Source organism: Pleurodeles waltl, chromosome 1_2 (assembly GCF_031143425.1).
Source record: "Pleurodeles waltl isolate 20211129_DDA chromosome 1_2, aPleWal1.hap1.20221129, whole genome shotgun sequence".
In the NCBI taxonomy this organism is placed as follows: domain Eukaryota; kingdom Metazoa; phylum Chordata; class Amphibia; order Caudata; family Salamandridae; genus Pleurodeles; species Pleurodeles waltl.
This window is the reverse complement of record NC_090437.1, coordinates 418,785,391-418,806,851: the sequence shown is the minus strand read 5'-3', so window position 1 is coordinate 418,806,851 and position 21,461 is coordinate 418,785,391. Positions and strand designations below refer to the sequence as shown.

At 43.4% G+C, this 21,461-nt stretch overlaps 1 long non-coding RNA gene across 1 annotated transcript in view; it reads left to right on the top strand.

The window, feature by feature from the left end:
- Nucleotides 1–15,469: 15,469 nt before the first annotated feature.
- The window catches only part of LOC138295632 (uncharacterized), a 42,180-nt gene continuing 36,188 nt past the window's right edge, over nt 15,470–21,461 (top strand). The window contains exon 1 of the long non-coding RNA XR_011203646.1: nt 15,470–15,625. This is a non-coding gene — a long non-coding RNA (uncharacterized lncRNA). The remainder of the gene's footprint in view (nt 15,626–21,461) is intronic.

The following is a 21,461-nucleotide window of genomic DNA, read 5'->3' as shown; positions in this document are numbered from 1 at the left end:
TGCACCGCCAGCCTGTTGGCGGTGCATCCGCGGTCCCCTACCCTGGCGGTCTCGGACCGCCAGGGTAGGAATGACCCCCAAAGTCTCTTTCAAACACAAAGTACCTGGTTTCTGGTGGAAAATCTCCTCAGAGGGCCACAGGAGAAGAGGTGCGTGGAAAACTGGTGTGTGCGTCGATTTCTTCTCAGCACACACGGACTTGCGTCGTTATTTTCCACGCGGGGAGTCGGGCGTCATCTTCCGGCGCGCGGACAGTCTCTTACTGTGGTTTGCGGGGAGTACCAGATATCCCAGGTCTGTGCGTGGATTTTCCTGCTTGTTTTCCGGCTGAGCGTCGTTCTGTTGGGCTGCGCATCAAAGTTTCGATCTCACGGCAGGTGTTGCGTCGATTTCTCCTGCGGAGTCGGGCGGCGTTGTCCTTGCGAGGCCGTGCGTCAAAGTTTCGGTCGTCCCGAAGACGTTGCGGCGATCAGCGTCGGTGTGCGGCATTTTTCTTGCCGCGGAACAAGCTGTGCGTCGAAAAGTTCGGCGCACGGAGCATCCAAGAGGAAGAGAGAAGTCTTTTTGGTCCTGAGACTTCAAGGAACAGGAGGCAAGCTCTATCCAAGCCCTTGGAGAGCACTTTTACAGCCAGACAAGAGTTCAGCACGGCAGCAGGCCAACAGCAAGGCAGCAGTCCTTTGTAGAAAAGCAGACAGGTGAGTCCTTTGAGCAGCCAGGCAGTTCTTCTTGGCAGGATGTAGTTTCTGGTTCAGGTTTCTTCTCCAGCAAGTGTCTGATGAGGTAGGGCAGAGGCCCTGTTTTATACTAAGTTGTGCCTTTGAAGTGGGGGTGACTTCAAAGAGTCTCTAAGAAATGCACCAAGCCCCCTTTCAGCTCAATCCTGTCTGCCAGAGTCCCAGTAGGGGGTGTGGCAGTCCTTTGTGTGAGGGCAGGCCCTCCACCCTCCCAGCCCAGGAAGACCCATTCAAAATGCAGATGTATGCAAGTGAGGCTGAGTACCCTGTGTTTGGGGTGTGTCTGAGTGAATGCACAAGGAGCTGTCAACTAAACCTAGCCAGACGTGGATTGAAGGGCACAACAAGATTTTAGTGCAAAGAAATGCTCACTTTGCTCACTTTCTAAAAGTGGCATTTCTAGAATAGTAATATTAAATCCGACTTCACCAGTCAGCAGGATTTTATATTACCATTCTGGCCATACTAAATATGACCTTCCTGCTCCTTTCAGATCAGCAGCTGCCACTTCAACAATGTATGAGAGCAGCCCCAATGTTAGCCTATGAAGGGAGCCGGCCTCACAGTAGTGTGAAAACAAATTTAGGAGTTTTACACTACCAGGACATATAACCACACAAGTACATTTTACCCACACAGCACCCTGCTCTATGGGTTACCTAGGGCACACATTAGGGGTGACTTATGTATAGAAAAAGGGGAGTTCTAGGCTTGGCAAATACCTTTAAATGCCAAGTCGAAGTGGCAGTGAAACTGCACACACAGGCCTTGCAATGGCAGGCCTGAGACAAGGTTAAGGGGCTACTGAGGTGAGTGGCACAACCAGTGCTGCAGGCCCACTAGTAGCATTTAATCTACCTGCCCTAGGCACATGTAGTGCACTCTACCAGGGACTTACAAGTAAATTAAATAGTCAATCATGGATAAACCAATCAGTAGTACAATTTACACAGAGAGCATATGCACTTTAGCACTGGTTAGCAGTTGTAAAGTGCCCAGAGGTCAAAAGCCAACAACAACAGGTCAGAAAAAATAGGAGGAAGGAGGCAAAAAGTTTGGGGATGTCCCTGTCAAAAAGCCAGGTCCAACAGGCATGTTTGGCATCAGGAGAGGATAGCAAGGTGACACATATAAGTACAATACCTCAATGCCCATGGCTCAATGTGTGTGCATTGGCTACTAATGTAGTTGTCGACCCAGTGTGTGTGCATCACAAGATGCATTATTGAAAATATGCTTGTATGAATGTAAAGTCAATGTGTCCAAACCTTAGATGCAAGTCAGTGGGGACATGAGAGAGGACATGTGCTAGCCATACATGTAGCAACATCAGTTGTGTGCACTTCCAAGATTTTGGGTGACGTAGACACCACAAATGACAAAGCATACACCGGATAGATGGCAGACGCTTGTTCATGTCAATGGTCCAAAAGTTGCCCATGCCATGTCCTAGAAATTTGATAACTGCTTCCTAGGCACTTGTTGGTGAATCTGGCACATGTACAGACTGAGTGGGTACCATGTTATTGGCACAGACAGCCAAAGGTGACCCCCAACTATTATATCATGCCACAGTTGTGTTCATATGACTGTGCCACAACTCTCCAGTGGCAGTGGTAGACCAGCAGACGAGGCAGCACGTAGCCACATATTTTCCAGCGATCAATTGCACAGAGGTGTCTGGTTCATGTGTGTGGTCCAATGTTGATCCTGTATATTTTTATGGGTCTATGTTGTCACAGTTACGTCCAGGTCTCATCATGAGTCAGTGGCGGCTATTCTGAGTAACGTTCGGAGATCAATGTGAGTAAAGCCGATGAGGACATGAGAACCTACAAGGGGATGGTCCCACCCTGTCACTGCAGACGTGTTATGAGAATGTTAACAGGGCAACCTTGGTGTGCTGAGTGAGATATATCTCAGGAGTCATGTTCCGGCAGGTGTCATTACAACATTTTTACACAGGTTGGCCTGTAAAGTTCCCACTGCATCTGGGAACATCATAGCCTCTGTGTTGATTAATCTTGCAGCTATTCAGCACGCACAGGCCATCAATATGTTGTGAGCAATCTGATTCAGCGTGTGAACTGTCACGGTCCCAACATGTGTGGACTTTTCATGCACATCATCAGAGGTAGCTGGTTCCGCTGGAGGCACCATACCCAATCCCTGCATACGGCCATGGTATACTGTCACATTTTGTCGTTCATGCATACATGAGACCCAGACAAGGGATAGGCCATGATTTTGTTATACAAAGACAATTTTACTAATATGGTACAATTAAAAAGCAGATGATGCTATACAATTTATTTGGGTATGCATTGAGGAAGCACATGGCAAAATAGCCCCGGAGGAATGTGAGGTTTGGTAACGCAAGTGTGGTACATATGTAGCCACAAGGAACCTTTAGGGTAACTCACAGACAGGTACCAGTCAGGCTGACAGGATGCAGGGTAAATCAGGATCAAGCAATTTCACAAGGTACATACTCAGTGGTCTGACTAGGACTGGTCGGAGGTAGAACAAGACAGTTGACATGGAAAAAAGTGTTTTGGAAGGTGACACATAAACCCAAGAGCTGTGTTACACGGCATAATTTCTAGCAATGCATAACAGTGTATTTGACAAAATGGCAACTTCTATGCTGTTCCAAGCATCTACAGGGGCAGTGCATGTTCAAATGGGTGGTCTGCGTGTAAGTGATCACAGGTGTGTGCTGCATCAGTTTCTCACAAGTCCTGTAGGTGAGATTTGAGTTCAAATGGCCAACAGTACCTTTCACACGGGAAGCAATCTACAGGTGATAACAGGGCTTAGAAACTACAAGCCAGTGTATTAATTGACCTGACGTCCATGCAGTCAGATGTACTATAACAATGGCATACCATAGGAAAGGGTGTAGCACACTGGATTACTATTGTTAGTCTGTGTGTGTAGAGGAGGGAATATCGGGGTACAAATATTACCATTCCAGGAACTTCTTCAGACCGGTGGGTTGAGACCAGGAGCATGGGTGTGTCAGGAGTTAGGAAATGGGCTGACATGTACATGGAATGTCATGTGCGCAATGCTTGTCATAAGTATGGCACTTGTGCTATCTATGTTCTACTTCTAGGGACCTCTAGTCACAGATAGTTCTTGCAAAGATAGGTGCTGTACGACTTACTGCTGTCAAGGGTCTGGTCATACATTCCTGTTACCAATGCATATCCATTGCCTCATGTATGAGGCATTTTTTTCCATTATTGACTGATGGTGCCTTAGTTGTGTGCCAAATGCTGCGATGAACCATGTTGCCAACATGTATGTGTGAAATATGTGTGGTCCTCTGCTATTGCCCTTCAAAGGTGAAATGTACAGGATATATGTAATTTACAGTGTGTGTGTGTATGTGACTGTCGTATGATACGCATCACAATTGCTCAAGAAATGTCTGTGTCCTGATCGGTATATCAGCAATGCTCCATGAGGCTACACTCTTATTCAGATAGTTAGATATAAAGGTTAGCACAAATGATTAGCCATCCCATGATATGGTGATTATTATCAGTGTTTATTTACATTAGTTAATAGAGTGGTGATGGTGAGTTTTTTAAAAAGAAATTGTTCACAATATGTTGGCGCCCACGCAAACCAGCAGCTGTGTTTTGTTGTTCCCCCTCATGTTGCAGGCCAGCATCCTCCTCTTCTTCCTCTTCAGGCATGTGTGGCTCTGGTTCTGAGAGGGGAATGTTCCTTCGCATGCAAATGTTGTGCAGGATGGCACATGTTTGAATGATCTTACAGACCATTTCTGGGGAATATAGGAGGCTGCCACCAGTGATGTCGAGGCACCTGAATCTCGACTTGAGGATGCCGAAGGTCCTTTCGACTATGGTGCGTGTCCTCCTATGTGCGTCATTGTAGGCACGCTCCGCTGCAGTGCTTGGGTTGCCAAATGGTGTCATAATCCATGGCTGGATCCCATATCCCTGATCAGTTGAAAAAGAAAATGAATGGGATCATGTTGATGTAGCTTGCCCCATTGATATCACCTTGCATGGCATTAGTTGTCTTGTGGTGTCTGTAACTCTTTTGTGTTAATGTGTTCCTTCCTAGGCTTGTAGGATGTACCATCTGCATTGTGTTGTTTCCTTGACTAAAAGAGTGTTTGCCTGCTGACTGGTTTTCAGCAGTATGTTTGGGTATCTGCAGTACAGTGTGCACTGCCTAGCATTGTGACTTGTGATACAGGTGTCCCTGTGTCTTCACTGGGGGTGAGATGATAGTTCCATACACAGATTCATTTTCACAGTGGTGGTAACACGTTGGCATCTATGTACCCTGAACATCCCATACCTTTAGACTTATGCAATAGATTAATTAAAACATCAGTGAGACGCTTACATTTTGCAAGGTGACAATTGGCCAAACCTCTCCATACGCTGTGATCATTGACGTCTTAACATTAAACTGTACACTAATTTCAGGTGTGTGACAGGTTCACTGCAGACCTATCAAACATGGCTATTGATGTCACGACCTCAGTGTATTCCTGTTCACATGTTGCTGTTGTGGGGTATGTGTTGTGTGTCCTAGAGGGTTGCTGTGCAGTGTGTATATAAGTAGGTATAAGTTGTACTTACCAACAAGTAGTCCATTGCCATATCGTCCATCCTGGAAGTGTTGATTGATGGTAGAGTGACCGAAGATCAATGAGTCATGTACACTCCCAGGATACTTTGCCACAATGTTGGTGATCAATCCTTGGTGATCGACAATGGCCTGCACATTGATGGAATGTGTGTGCTTCCTGTTGCGGTAGAGGTGTTCAGTTGCAGCAGGTGGCTCATGTGTGCAGTCAATGGCACCAAGGACGTGTGGGAAGCCACTAATGAGGTAAAACCCCTGTTTTGTCTCCAGCTGCTTCTGCAGTGTGTTTGGGAAGCAGATGTGGCGGGTGTGAGTCCAATGATGGCATCCAGTACTCTGGGCAAGAAGGCAGAAAATGATGGCGCCAGTGCTTTGAAAGGAGCCACTTGCCAACATGTGAAGTACAGCTAGCAGCTTGGTTTCTGTTGGGATGGTGCGGGGTGTCAGCAAGGTGGGTGCCAACTGCGGCTCAATGTTGCGCAGCAGCTGCTGAATGGCCTGCCAGTTCAACCTGTACCTCTGGATGATGTCATGTTACCTGAGTCCATGAAGGGTTGTTCTGGTGCGGAATATCCTCTCCTGCCTTCTGCGCTGCCTTTGGGGTCCCTGCTGGTATTGTGGAAGCTGCTGTTGTTGTTGCTGGGCTCTGCGTCTGCGTGCACGATGGATGAGAAGCACCTCCATGTCTCCCCTTTGCTGCTCTGCTGCTCTGCTGTTGCTTCTGTGTGTTCTGATTAAATACAGGTGTGTTTGACCCATTTTAACGTCTGCCCTGACCCAGGCGTTAATTTTTGACGCAAATCGGGCTGTGCGGCATTTTTGCCCGGAAGCATAAATACGACGCATGGCCGTTTAAGTCTTTTTTTGGACGGGAACGCCTGCCTTGCATATGATTAACGCAAGGCTCTTTCCCGCATCCAAAAAATGACGCACACTGCAGGATTTTGACGTCCACGGGCTCAGGCGTCAAAGTTTAAATATGGGGCAAGTTTTGCACCGATTGTGCTTCAAAATTATTGACGCACAATCGGCGCAGACGGAGTATAAATATGCCCCATAGTATTTCAAAATACGGGGAGGGCATGATACTCTGCTTTGATTCCTTTACTGTTTCAACCTCAGTGGCAGGCTGGACTCCATTTTGTCAGCAAGAAGAAATACCATGATATGTCTAATTTATGGCAGGATAACCACTGGAATCAGAATACATACATTTTTCCTGTGAAATACGTGTTTTTAACTGTTTTGTGTTAGTTTATAATAGTATGTTTTGACATTACCACCAACGGACCACTGAAAAAAATGAAATAATTATCAATCAACTGACGCAAAAAGTTCTTCTAAACTAGTAGGTGTTAAAGTTGTTTGGAAAATATTGCTGCAAATTATTCTGCAGCTCTGCAGAAGACTAATTTCAGTAATGACGCCCCTAGTGTGCTCAAAAGACTTGCTAAACAAGTGTGGGAATGAAGTGGGAAGATATATCCTGAACATTAGCATCCTAACCACACACTTTGTCAGCATTTGATATTGGGTACCTTCTCTATAGTGCCTAAACCTTATGTCTTCCCACAGGTCTTGAGGTACACGCCGACACCTTTCATTCCTTCATTGCCTCTTTCACAGCAACATAGGTCAAATTCAGCCGCAGCTCCTCTGCAATGACGGAGGAGCATTGACCCACTTGCTCAGAGCCAGCAGCTGAAAAATAAAACAATATTTAATTATCGTTTACTTTTTAGCTGCTGGCTGAGCCAGCGCGTGCAGGGAGGGTTGGGGCTGGACCAATGGGGGTGGGTGGAGTGGAGTGCACTTAAGTGTGCATGTCAGTTTGGCCCGTGGTCTTAGGCAGGCCAACTGACATGCACACTTAGGTTCCTCCAACCCAGCTGTATTTGACAGCTGTGTTGGAGAAACAGCACAGACTCCCTGTCCCTGAGCGAGTGGTAAACCAGCCTGCTCAGGTCAATCCCCGCACTGCTCTCATGCTTAGTAACAGCATGAGAGCAGCATGGGGATTGCACTGGGAGTCTCTGAAGCTGTCTCATGGACTGGGACCAAGAAGCAGAGGAGAGCGAGGTGGCCGGCAGGACCAGGTAAGTGGTTTTTAATGTTTTTTATTATTTAAACCCTCTTCACCCCTCCTTGCACTTTCCCAGCTCCCTCTCCACCTGCCCTACTACTTTTAAATTGTGTCGGCCGCCACTTCCCAAATTCATCCCATCTTTTCTGAATTTCCTTTTTAGCAATTACCATCTGTATGCAAAATTCTGTGGTCCTGTTGGACTTAGGGGCAATTCGTTTGAATCTTTGCTCTGTACCAAATTTGATAATCTGCCACCATTTGCTGGTGTAGCCCCTAAACAAATCTTAGAGTGCCCGCCATCTTTCACTCTCTTCGAAGCCATAAACCTTCCAGTATGTGTGACCCTAAGCAACTAGAGACTGTGTCTAATCTTCATTTAAAAAGCAATGCACCAAGCCACAGGTGCCTAAGCATCCTCCACAGATCAGTCATGTATCATGCACGTTCATCAAGTGCCACAAAATGAAAGAAACTCAAAATAATGTACACCGAAATACAAGTTTCATTTAAAAAATACCAAAGGCATTGCCTTTTTTATCAGATCTTCATTATGTCAAGTCCAGTGCATCCATCAAGTGCTTTATGAGAGGAAACCCAAGGGTGTAAACTTTTCACCCAAGGCTATTGCATATCCCCACACCTATGGCATTCATTGTATGAAAATGATACTTAAACCGGCTCTACAACTCACTCTTTATGTTAGACCCAGAGCTGTGGAGTTAAAAAGGAATGCACATGCACTTTACAATTGTGCTCTGGCTGCTAGGAAAAAGCAGACAAAAGAGGGGGCCTGGAAAGTTTTGCATATTGCCAGTGTACAAAAAGATAGTGCTGCATTTTGAAGGGTGGTCTTTACCCCCTACTTTAGTGATCCAAGTGATATTAATAATACCCAAGAACAGCTGGAGGACCAAATAGGTAATAGTTTAAAGGGTACATCAAAGTTTACAAGCTCAACCCTGGTGTTTGAGTATGCTGATGTCTGTAGGACTTTGGCTGAAAGCAAGATAGGGTTCCGCTTGACCTTTTTAAGGACAACATGGATTTCTGGGACCCTATGTTAACTAATGTATTCAAAGCTATAGCTAAGGTAGGCCCTCCACCTACATGGAATAGATCATTTTTAATTCCCATACACAAAAAAGGGAATAAAGCTCAGTCAAAGAATTATAGGTCCATATCTGTCTTAGATGCAACAGCTAAAGTAATGGGACATATTCTTTTGCACAGGTTGGAGGATTGGGCAGCCGAGCACGACATTTTAACTGATACCCAGTATGGTTTCAAGAAAGGTCTAGGCACTGTAGACCAGTGCCTATACCTTACCTTGGTCATTGGTAAATACACAAGTGTAAAAAGAGTGCTTTGTATATGCCATTCATGGACTTATAAGCAGCCTTTGACTGTGTTATACCTTCTAGATTATAGTCCATATGAGTGAGATGGGAGTCAAGCAGGGTATCATTACTTTTATTAGACACCTCTAGAAGGAAGCCTCTGCTTGTGTTCAAGTGGGTAGAGATGGAGAATGCACTGACCCTTTTCCTATTCAAAGAGGAGTAAGTCAAGGATGTGCCCTGGCTCATTTTTTATTCTCACTCCACATTAATAGGGTTGAGAAGTTTCTACAGGCAAGAGCAAAGGATATTGCCTACTTTGGGGCACGCACCCAGCTCATATTACTGTAATAAGATAATGCAGTTTTAGTGGAGAGGGCTCCAACTTTTAATTGATGATTTTATTGTGTTTGTGAATGAGCTGGACAGGAAGGTAAATGAGAGAAAAACATTTACTATGACTGGTGGAGTAAGACCAGCTAATAACATTTTATTAATAATATGACGGTATTGGCAACCACAACATTCTCTTATTTAGGAATCCTCTTTGATGCCAAATATAATTGGCAACCAATGCTAACCAATAGGAAAGCCCTCTTTGAGAAATCTATCAATGGTCTGCAATGTTTTTGCAAAACATTGGGCTCACAACCATTGAAGGAGACTTCTGTGATTTGTGCCAATAAATGTGTGGCAATTACAACATATGGGGCGGGATTTAGAGTATGATCAATGCAAAGATCTTACAACAAGTGAAAAATAAATTCTTGAAAAACATTTTGGCCATCCCACACAGTTGCATCAATTATATTTGCCACGCTGAACTGAGCATCCCTTATACAGGGGACCGAATCAAATTAGCTCCCTTTTTATTGTGGCATTACATCTGGGTTAGGAGAAGACTGCTTTTAATAGGTTAGTTATAAAGGAGTGCCTTCCGCTTCAATCTGTTCTAGATATCCCATGGTTCGAATATGTGGCATTAACTTGTGAGGAAACTGGCCACTCGGGCCTATTTGCTACATCTGAGTCTTGCCACATTTCTGATAAAGGAACTTTAAAACAACTATTTTACAATAAGGCCACGCTGGCCAGAGACTACGCTGATATTGAAATACCAATGTATACTTATAAAATCTGGTTCACACATATGATGGCATCCAACAGTATCTTTCCTTTATCCTAAATAGACAGCAGTGATTTGTTCGCACTAGATTTAGCTTTAACTTTCTACTCCTGTTGGATGGGTTTCTAGCTAAATGTTGTATTTTATCCGATTTGAGCCCTTGCCCCGGTGATGGGCGGGCTGCTCAGTCGACTTCAAATATGTTATTTTGCTCTTTTTATCAAACACCTAGAAGAAAGTTTATATTGCCAATTATTTTTCAAGATTTTAAATGTCGCCAATGTAGGCAAGCTCTATTGTTTTTACAGAAATTACACAGCCCCTTGCTATGCTGCATGGTGGCCTCTTTTATCTGGCACATACTAAAATTAAGGGAACGTGTAATATTATGATATTTTCGGCTTTTACACCGGATTATTCTGTCTCCCTGCTATGTCATATGGTTCCCTTTTTATGCTTTTCCGTTCTTTAATCTGATATACACTAATTTAAGGAATTGTACAACATTGTGATTTCTCTGGACAATGTTCATGATTATCACTGCTTTTTGGCATAGTTTTCTTTATATGCTTGTAGTGTATTCTGCCTTTTATTCTTTCGTGCCACAGAAATGTGGTGAATAAAGATATTCTTGATTTGACTTGATACTTAAACAGGAAAGCTGAAAGTGTAACTAATTGTATTTTGTTGCTGTAGAAACTGAATTTGATGTGTTTATTGCTTTCGTTTTTAAAATTAAATGGAAATGTTCTGACTCATACACACCTTGGTCCCTAAAAAGTTAAAAGGGCGTGAAAATATATCAAATATTTGTATCAGAATGGTCATTCTTAAAGGTTTACTGTATAAAGAATTGGGATTTTATTAAAGACAAGGAGGCTATCATTATGCATTAACCTTCTATTCACTTCTTCTGAGCAGCCACCCATTAAAAGTATCCAATAGAACCTTAACGTCATAATAGAAAAAACAGAATGTTCAACTTCATATAAACTGTAAAACATATTTATACTTTTTTAGCGTCGCATTTGCGCCGCTTTTTGACGCAAAAACGGCGCAAACTTACAAAATACAATTGTATTTTGCAAGTTTGCGCCGTTTTTGCGTCAAAAAAGTGACGCAAATGAGGCGCTAAAAAAGTATAAATATGGGCCAGTGTGTCCTCCATTTTGATCCTCTTTTGTTTGATATCTTCTTCTCCTCCAGAATCCACTTAAGTTGAAGTTATCCCTTCTTAATGATTCTGCAAAAAAAGGTCGTGAATAAATAACTGTAAATCAGAAATCTTTCTCTATTTACTCTTTTCCCCCTTTCCTCTTTTTTTTTAAAAACACATAAAATACACAGAATTCACTATTCCACCACTCGTAGAGAAGGGAGGGTGGGATAATGCTAGCCTCCTTATCTGTAATAAAATCCTGATTCTTTAAGAATCGCCATTTTATGCCAAGACAGGAGGCTAGCATTATGCATGTTTAAAGTCATGCAAAACACATTTTGAAACATGATCTATACAATGAAAATAGAATTTCCTAAATGTTTCTGCTGAAGACCAATCAGCAGCTTTCATAATATGAGCCAAACTTCCTCCCATCATACAAACCTTGCCATAGCTCTTCTCACCGAATGAGTTGTGAACTTAGAAATATCCACACCAGCCTCCTTCATAGCACCTTTCACCCATCTTGCAATAGTAGTGCTTGATACCCCTTTAAAAGGCTTTACATAGAAAATCAAAAGTTGTTCAACTCCTGCTCCTTCTCTTTCCAACATCTTAGATTCATACTCTTTCAAACAATGAACCACACAAATCTTTGGATATTCATCAAGAAATGGATAAAATATTGTACCAGACATCGTCTTTGTACGCTTACACAGTTCAAACAACACCCCAGTTGGCTGAAAAAAATCTATGTGAGACTTCCAAAGCCCTCACATATGAAACCCTTCTAAAAGATATCAGACATAGTAATGTCGCTAACTTCCAAGAAAGCTCCCTTTCTTTCAAATACTTATTAGTTGGCCACCTCTAAAATAATTTGAGAACCAAATTGACATTCCAATGGACATGATATTTCGTAGTAGATGGACGTTTCAAACTAATTCCTTTCATCACCCTACAAACCAAAGGACTCTTACCAATGGATACTCCCTGTGTAAGAACATGACCTGCAGCTATAGCCGATCTGTAGCAATTAACTGTTCTACAAGACATACCCTTATCAAACAGTTCTGCTAAAAAATTTGCTACTTGGACATCATTCACGGGATCCAAACTCCTTTGTAAGCACCAACGAGACCAAACTTTCCAAACACTCCTATATCTCTTTTTTGTCCCTGGTGCCCAGGATTCTTCCAAAAAAAACTGCAGTTGATTCCGAAAGGTCTGTGAACTCTCTTGAATGCCTGATATCCTCCAAACTAGAAGGTTCAGCGAACCCGACACCACTAAGGGATGTTCTTCACCGTATGCACCTGACAACAAACCTTTGCAACACCTTATTAAAATGGAATATTCCACTGCCATCTCTATCACCGTTGGGACCCAAGTTGAGTTGTCCCAAAAGGAGTCACCAGGACTAATTGACACTAATGGTGTCTCACCTGCAACAACACACTCTGAATCATCGAAAAAAGTGGAAAAGCATAATCCCTCATTCTGCTCCAATCCTTCATAAGTGCATCCACTGCATAAGCACCGTGATCCGCTCTCCAACTGACATATTTTGGCAACTGAAAGGTTATCCTGGAAGCAAACAGATCTACCTCCAAAGGACCCATAATCTGATTGATTTCCTTGAAAAAATCCTCCCTTAATTTCCAATCGCTGAAATCCCTCATCTGACGAGAATTCCAATCTGCTATAACATTTTGTACACTTGGCCGATATTCTGCCCTTAAACTTATTTTGTGTTCCAAACAGAAACCCCACAACTCTTTTGCCAATTCCACCAAATTTCTGTAACGTGCTCCTCCCAATTTGCACCGCAGTGACATTGTCCATTTTCAAAAGTACAGCTCTCCCCTTCAGGACCTCCTTGAAACTCTGCAAAGCAAACATTTCTGCCTGTAATTATAAACAATGTATATGTTTCTCTTTTTCTAAAAATGTCCACATTCCACCTGTTTCCAATCCCAGACAATGAGCACCCCATCCAATATTGCTTGCATCTGTTTCTAATATGAAATCTGGTTTTGTTCCAAAAATCGCTCGACCATTCCATGCATCCAGATTCCCTTTCCACCAAATTAACTCCTCTTGTGCTTTTGAGATATGGATACCCAATTTCCGTACCACAAACCTTTCCTTAAACCAGTCATCTTCAGACGTTGTAATGCTCTGTAATGTAATGCACCTGGAAAAATAGCCTGAATAGACGAAGACAGAAGCCCAGTCCTGCGTGCCAAATCTCTTAAAGTTGCCTGTTGCTTCTTCACCAAAGACTGTACTTCTTGTTTTATCTTCTTCACTTTCCTTACCGGCAGCTGTAACTGACATAACTCTGTATCCACTATGAAACCCAAAAATTCCATTCTCCTCATAGGGATCAACACAGATTTCTCCAAATTTATAATGAAACCTAAATTTTCCAATAAATCCTTTACAAGACACAAATGCTCCTTCAAGTCTCCTAATTCTTGAATTAAAATCAATATATCATCCAAATAAATTATCATTCCCACACCTCTTTCTCTGAGAAAAACAACCACTGGTCTCAATACCTTCATGAAACACCAAGGTGCTGAGGCAAGACCAAAGGGAAAACTTTGAAACTGAAATAATTGGTTCTTCCAACTGAACCGCAAAGACCTCTGACTGCTATTACGCTATTGGAATTGTAAAGTAAGCATCCTTGAGATCCAACTTCACCATCCAATCTTGCTCTTGTAAGAGATCTCGTAAAAGATGAATTCCATCCATTTTTTTTAAGTGATTGTAGGACACAAACTGATTCAGATTCCTCAGATTGATCACCGGTCTCCAACCCTTGTCTTTCTTTTCCACTAAAAACAAAGTGCTTACAAAACCTTTCTCCTGCTCCTCCAACTTCACAATCACATTCTTTGACAACATCTGAGTTATTTCCACAGGAACAATCTGTTCCAATTCCCTGTGAAACTCTAATTCTCTTGGTTCTATTTCCTGCACCGGTTCTCGTTCGAACTCTATTACATAACCCTGTATGGTTTGCAAAACCCACACATCCTTAGTGATTATTTCCCAATTTTCTTTGAAATTCTTCAATCTTCCTCCTACACCTATAGGGATAGAAGTAGAAATAATCCTCATACTCACTCTGACTTTGTACATGTCCAGGTTACTACCTCTTGCTCTTGTTACACAACCACGTCCTCTCCCTCTCTGGGGATAGAATTGCAAACCTCCATGTTTTTTTCTCAAGAAGCCTGATCCTTGATTTTGATATTGGGCTCTAAAATGCACTTGGCTGGTAAGCTGCCCTCTCCTACCAGCCCTCCCATATAAATCTCTGTTTGCAAAAACTCTTGTCATAGAGAAATGCACCTTATCTAAACTAGTAAACGTGCGTATATATTTTTGACAATGCCTTGACCATGCCATCACCAAATAAAAGGCCACAAGCCTCCTTAGAAGATTCTTTACTAACCAAATCTGATAATTTGGGATTTATATGCATTGAGACCGTTTTCCTTCTCTCTGCCAAAAGTCCTGCATTTGCATTTCCAATAAAACAAATCGCTCTCTGACACCAACCTCGTAACAGATGCACACCCAAATTCTTCCCCTTCAAGTACGCATCCTCACTGTGTCAAATATCATACCAAAAGGACCCAGCACATCAAGCAATTTATCCTGAACCTGTTTCAAAGACTTTTGCAATTCCTTTCTTGGATCTCTAATCAGTTATCATCTCCGGATCCAAATTTGGTGTTAAACACACCTTCTCATCAATGATGGGCCTGGAACACTCCACCCTCATTATGTTTCTTTTATCTCTCTCTAGAGGTTTGCGTAATGTAACTTTGATATAACTGGCAACATGGTCCAAAGGCCACCATTGCTTTGGACTCCAAGCTTGTCGTGCAGCTCTACTAAATGCTTTCTTTTAATTAAACATTTACCTCCTGGACCTCTAAAACGGTCCTCATCCTCAGATAAAGAATAAAATTATTCCTCTTCAGTACCTTTCCTTTTTCTCGAAGCCTGCTTCACTAACTCCTGAACCACTGCCTTTAATTCCTCAGAAACGATTTTCCTAATGAAATCCTCGTGAGTACCTTCTTTTAACTTCTTAACTTCAGACATCCTTCCCAAATTAATAAAAAATATATTTTTTCTCTCACAAAAATAATGTAATAATGTTTGAATCACCTAAATAATAACCCTTGTGTGTATCAGTAAACTTTTCCTCGTAACGAACCACCAACGGTGATTTGTTACATTGGAAACACACAACTACAGCAATCAGCTTCAAAAATAAGCTGAATTGCTCATAATGTGCCCAACCTCCTTTCGAAACAAGGGAAAAAAAGTTTCCTGAAATCAGATCCGATGTGCTGACATGTCAGAGCGTCCTACAGGAGAGGCAAAGAATGTTGAAACGTTCATTCCTCGAACCTCTCTGAACAGCCCTGCACATCTGTTCAGAAAGCATCACGGTCTCAAACAGAAAAACGAATGAAGACCTTGCCTCGCGTGCCCAGCGGGTTACAAGAAAAATGAGTAAAAGTAAGACAGCCACTTACCTTTTGAATAAGTCACTATATTAAACCGCTTAAAGACACACACAAAATTATACCATAACTAAATAAGTTCTACATACCGACAACTAAATGTTGAAAAAAAAACTACCCCTAATTTTTTTATTTTATATTATTCTTAAAACCTGGAAAAAAAAATTCTTACCAAAACTAATTCTACCCATAAATTGGGTAAAAACATACACAGAATTTAATCACATATACTAACCAATAAAAGAACATAACTATCAGTTACATACACTTATCTGCTCAGAAGCAGCAAACAAAAGAGGATCAAAATGAAGGACACAAAGTTTATATGGAGTTGAACTTTCTGTTTTTTCTATTATGATGTTGTTAAGGTTCTGTTTAATACTTTTAATGGGTTGCTGCTCAGAGGAAGTGAATAAAAGGTTAATGCATAATACTAGCCTCCTGTCTTGACATAAAATCAAGTCAGTTCCGTTCAAAATATGCTGAGTGAGAGGTGCCCAGCCATAAGGTGCAGTGGTACTCACTCCTTTTCTATGTCCACTCTTCTGCAATTTTACCTAATATAAATCATGCTCTCATCTTTCTTGACTTCTGATCTTAAGTGCCAGTGAAGCGCCCTGCTTCCTCTCGTTTTATTTCTTCACTTGTTCATATATGTGACAGAGACACCCATTACCGTTTCCTATGATTGTCTGCTCTCTTTTCAGGCAGTCTTTACATCACTGCCTGACTTCAGTGCCAAGGATCCCCTCTCCCCCATTTTGTTTTCTGGTGCCTCTTCATCAGGGACAAATTGGTGATAGTGCTAATGTTCTATTTGCTTTTGCTTTTTCAAAGGTTGCACTGCTGGTCTGGGACTGCATGACAGCATGCATTTATCGCCCCATAACCTCTTTGATCCTCACCAAGTCTGGGGCGCCCTCAGCAGAGATAAAACAAAGCACTTATATTTTGTCAGCAAGGCTAAAATGTTAAGCTTATTCTGAGCTGTGCTTAGCCCTGATTAGTCTCTGCAGTACCTCTACGCCCCCAGTCATTTATGTACAACACAACGGAATACAAAAGCATGTTTTATCGGCATGACGCGAAGGTTTCAGGCGGTGCAACAGTTTTGCAGTGCGTGTTGCAACAGTATTTTTGTGACTTGTGGGGAAGTAAAGCTCTCGGTTTCTCTCTTGGCTTTTCTGACTGCTCCGGAATTTCCCAATCAGTTGCAGATCGTTTACTCATCTTCAAACCTTGTGCAATCGGAGGTAGTGCAGGCGTATTCCTTGTTGGAGAAGTTCTGTTTTTCCTTGTATTGGAGGCTGTATATGAGGAAGTACACCTTATTTTCCTAAAGACGCAGGCCACATCGTTGGCAAATACGTCTTGTCACTGCGTTGCGGGCCTGTCTTTGCCTCTCTCTGTCATTCAGTACATTGTGGCTGCTGCTGCGTTGGGTCATGGTTAGTGTTTGAGTGACACACAATGGCGTAACACAGGACCCCTCGGTGCAGGGGGACGGGAGGCTTGGGGGCCCAGCACCAGGGGACCTCCTCAGCGCAGTACTCTGGACTGGGTCCGAAATATATTGGGGGGTCTCCATGGCTCCATGTACCTTACAGGAAGGCCCTCGCATATTTTGTTACGCCAATGGTTACACATATTTACCTCATTTGTATTTCCTATCTGACATTTCTGTACTGCATTTTTCTGTGAGTTTTCAGTGAATAGTACATTTTCATGTGCATCTTTTGCTATCTGTTTCAGGTTGTGCGATTGAGCTTCTTTTATTGCACTTATGAACCTGTAGTGCGTGGCTGTCTTCTTCGACTACCAGAACGTGTGTATCGTATTATATTTGAATGTAATACTATATATATACATATATGCTTTTATTTTAGAATTTATGTGTATATACATATACATATATGCTTTTATTTTAGAATTTATGTGATCATGTGCTGGGATTACATATGGTTAAAAGTAGTGGAGGCGAGGTGTTCAAGCTCCTGAACGAATCCATTGGAAACGTAAGACCTCATTTTGAAAGCTTCTAAAATGTCCACCGTGTTATGGGTAGATCTGCGGTGAGAGACCAGGACTCCCTTTGGTGGTAAATCCTAGACAGTGGGGTTCCCAACAATATGGACATTGGCGTATGCATGGACGTCATTTAGGGGTCGCTAGGTGTAGGAAAGTAGCCTCTTTCTAGCATGGTTACCCCCACTTTTGGCCTGTTTGTGAGTGTGTCAGTATGTTTTTACTGTGTCACTGGGACCCTGCTAGCCCTGACCCCAGTGCTCATAGATAAAAACCTATACATCAGTGTGTTTTGCCTGTCTCACTGGGATCCTGCTAGCCAGGACCCCAGTGCTCATAGTTTGTGGGCTAAATGTGTATGTCTGTGTAGTGCCTAAGTGTGTCACTGAGGCTCTGCTAATCAGAACCTCAGTGCTCATACTCTCTCTGCCTTTAAAGTTATCACTGTAGGCTAGTGACCACATTTACCAATTTCTATTGGCATACTGGACCCCCCTTATAAGTCCCTAGTATATGGGACCTAGGTACCCAGGGCATTGGGGTTCCAGGAGATCCATATGGGCTGCAGCATTTCTTTTGCCACTCATAGGGAGCTCAGATAAACCTTTACACAGGACTGCCATTGCAGCCTGAGTGAAATAATGCACGTTATGTCACAGCACTTAAGTAACTTATAAGTCACCTATATGTCTAACCTTCACTTGCTGAAGGTTAGGTGCAAAGTTACCAAGTGTGAGGGCACCCTTGCACTTGCAAAGGTGTCCCCACATCATTCAGGCCCATTTCCCTGGACGTTGTGAGTTCAGGGACACCATTACACTCATGCACTACATATAGGTCAATACCTATATGTAGCTTCACAATGGTAACTCTGAATATGGCCATGTAACATGTCTAAGATCATGGAAGTGTCCCCCCATTCCAAATCTGGTATTGAGGAGCCAATTCCATGCATCCTGGGGGCTTCACTATGGACCCCCAGTACTGCCAAACCAGCTCTCTGGGGTTTTCTCTGCAGCTACAGTTGCTGCCACCCCACAGATGGGGTTCTACCCTCCTGGGGTCTGGGCAGCCCAGTCCCAGGAAGGCAGAACAAAGAATTTCCTCTGAGGGAGGGTGTTACACCTTCTCCCTTTGGAAATAGGTGTTAAAGGCTGGGTAGGAGTAGCCTCTCCCAGCCTCTGGAAATGCTTTGAAGGGCACAGATGGTGCTGTCCTTGCATAAGCCAGTCTACACCGGTTTAGGGAACCCCCAGTTCCTGCTCTGGCGCGAAACTGGACACAGGAAAGGGGAGTGACCAATCCCCTGTCCAACACCACCCCAGGGGTGGTGCCCAGAGCTCCTCCAATGTGTCTCAGACCTGTGCCATCTTATTTCCAGAGGTGTGGGGGCACTCGGGAGGCCTCTGAGTGGCCAGTGCCAGCAGGTGACGTCAGAGACCCCTCCTGATAGGTGCATACCTGACTAGGTGGCCAATCCTCCTTTGAGGGCTATTTAGGGTCTCTTCAGTGGGCTTTTCCTCAGATTACGACTTGCAAGAATTCATCAGGGTTCCTCTGCACCTCTCTCTTTGACTTCTGCCAAGGATCGATGGCTTACTGCTCCAGGATGCCTGCAAAACTGCAACAAAGTAGCCAGAAGACTACCACTGACATTGTAGCGCCTAATCCTATCAGCTTTCTCGACTGTTTCCTGGTGGGGCATGCTCTGGGGGCTGCCTGCCTTCACCCTGCACTGGAAGCCATGAAGAAGTCTCCCGTGGGTCAACTGAATCTTCTCCCTGCTCCAGCAGCCACCAAACTTCAGCTTCACCAGTACTCTGGGTCCCCTCTCATCCTGACGAGCGTGGCCCCTGGAACACAGGTGGTGGACCTAAGTGACCCAGACTGTCCAGTGGTCCAACTGTATGAATTTGGAGGAGGTAAGTCCTTGCCTCCTCTCCCCAGACAGTAATCCTGTGCACTGTGTGATCTGCAGCTACAAGGGCTTCTGTGCACATTTCCAAGAAATCCTGCATGCACAGCCAAGCCTAGGTCCCCAGCACTCTGCCCTGTGATGCTCAGCTCTCTGAGTTGATCTCTGGTGTTGTGGGGCCCCTCTTTGCAGTGTTGAGACAACTGCTGTGTTCAGACTTCTTGAACCCATGTTCAAGGACTTCTGCTGGTGCTTCCTTCCTGTCCATGGGCTCTCTACATTGCTGAGGGCCTCCTCTGCTCCTCCCCCAAGTGGCGACATCCTGGTCCTTCCTGGGCTCGGGCAGAACCCTTTTTCTACAAATGCAACTCTTGTATGTAGCAAGGCTTGTTTGCAGTATTTTGCAAAGGAAACGACTCTGCATCCTCCAGCAAGCCGTGGGACATCTTTTATAAGAAGAAGAACTTCCTACCTCCTTTTGTTGCTGCAAAACCTGCAACTTCTTCCAACAAGAGGCTGCCATTTTGCACCTTCATCTGGGGTTTAGTGGGCTCCTGCCCCCCTGGACACTTTAGCGACTCTTGGACTTGGTCCCCTTCCTTTTTAGGTCTTCAGGTCCAGGAATCCGTCTTCAGTGCTTTGCAGTCTGTTGTGGTCCTTGCAAATCCTTTAACACAACTTGAGTGTGTTTCTGGAGAAATAGTAGTACTTTACTCTTACTTTCCAGGGTCTTGGGGTGGGGTCTCCTTTACCCCCTTAGTGTCTTCTCACACTCCCAGCGACCCTCTACACACTACACTTGCCTAGGGGAGCCTACGTGTTTACCATTCCACTTTCTTAGTATATGGTTTTTGTTGCCCCTAGGCCTATTGCATCCTATTGTGTTTTAGTAATTGCACTACTTTCTGACTGTTTTACTTACCTGATTTGGTTAGTTGTGTATATTTGTGTATGTTACTTACCTCCTAAGGGAGTATATCTTCTGTGATATTTTTGGCACATTGTCACTAAAATACAGTACCTTTATTTTTAGTAACTATGGGTCATATGTACAAACACATTTTCCCATTGACACAGAATGGGAAAAACCCTTTGCTACATCTGGCCCTATGAGTATTGTCTTTCTTATGGTATAGTACCTATATGATATAAGTGGTATTACATGAGCTTTGCATGTCTCCTAGTTCAGCCTTGGCTGCTCTGCTATAGCTACCTCTATCAGCCTAAGCTGCTAGAACACTACTACACTCTACTAATAAGGGATAACTGGACATGGCATAAGGTGTAAGTACCACTGGTACCCACTACAAGCCAGGCCAGCCTCCTACACTAGGGGTCACAACTGCTACCCCTAGCATGCCCCTTGCTACCCCTGGCACTGCTTTCGCATCCCCTGGCCTCAGAGGTAGCAAAACCAGTGCCAGGAACACAGTGGCAGCTGGTCATTATAGATGTTGTTTGGGGCTCCACTGGCTTTGTTTTCTCTCTGTTTTTATTACACTAATAGTGAATAATGTTTAATTATTCACTATTAGTGTAATAGAAAATGTAGTACAATTAGATGGAATATGATGTTCTCGAACAGTTGAGGTAAGTAAAAAATGCTTTTAAATGTATGTTGTGTGCATGTTTGCAAGTGAGTGTGTGTTTAAGTGAGAGAGAGTGTGTGTATGTGTGTTTGAGTGAAATTGAAGGTCAAAGGGAGTGTGATGTCACTTCCGCTTACCCTGGCATTTTGGTGAATTGATGTTCCTGGGCATATGTGCATGAGGGGCCTGATTTACAGGGGGCATTCCTTTACAAATCAGACTTGCCCTCTCACAATACCTTTTCAATATACCAAACATTAATTACAGTGGCAGTGCTGCATGGGCATACCCTTCCT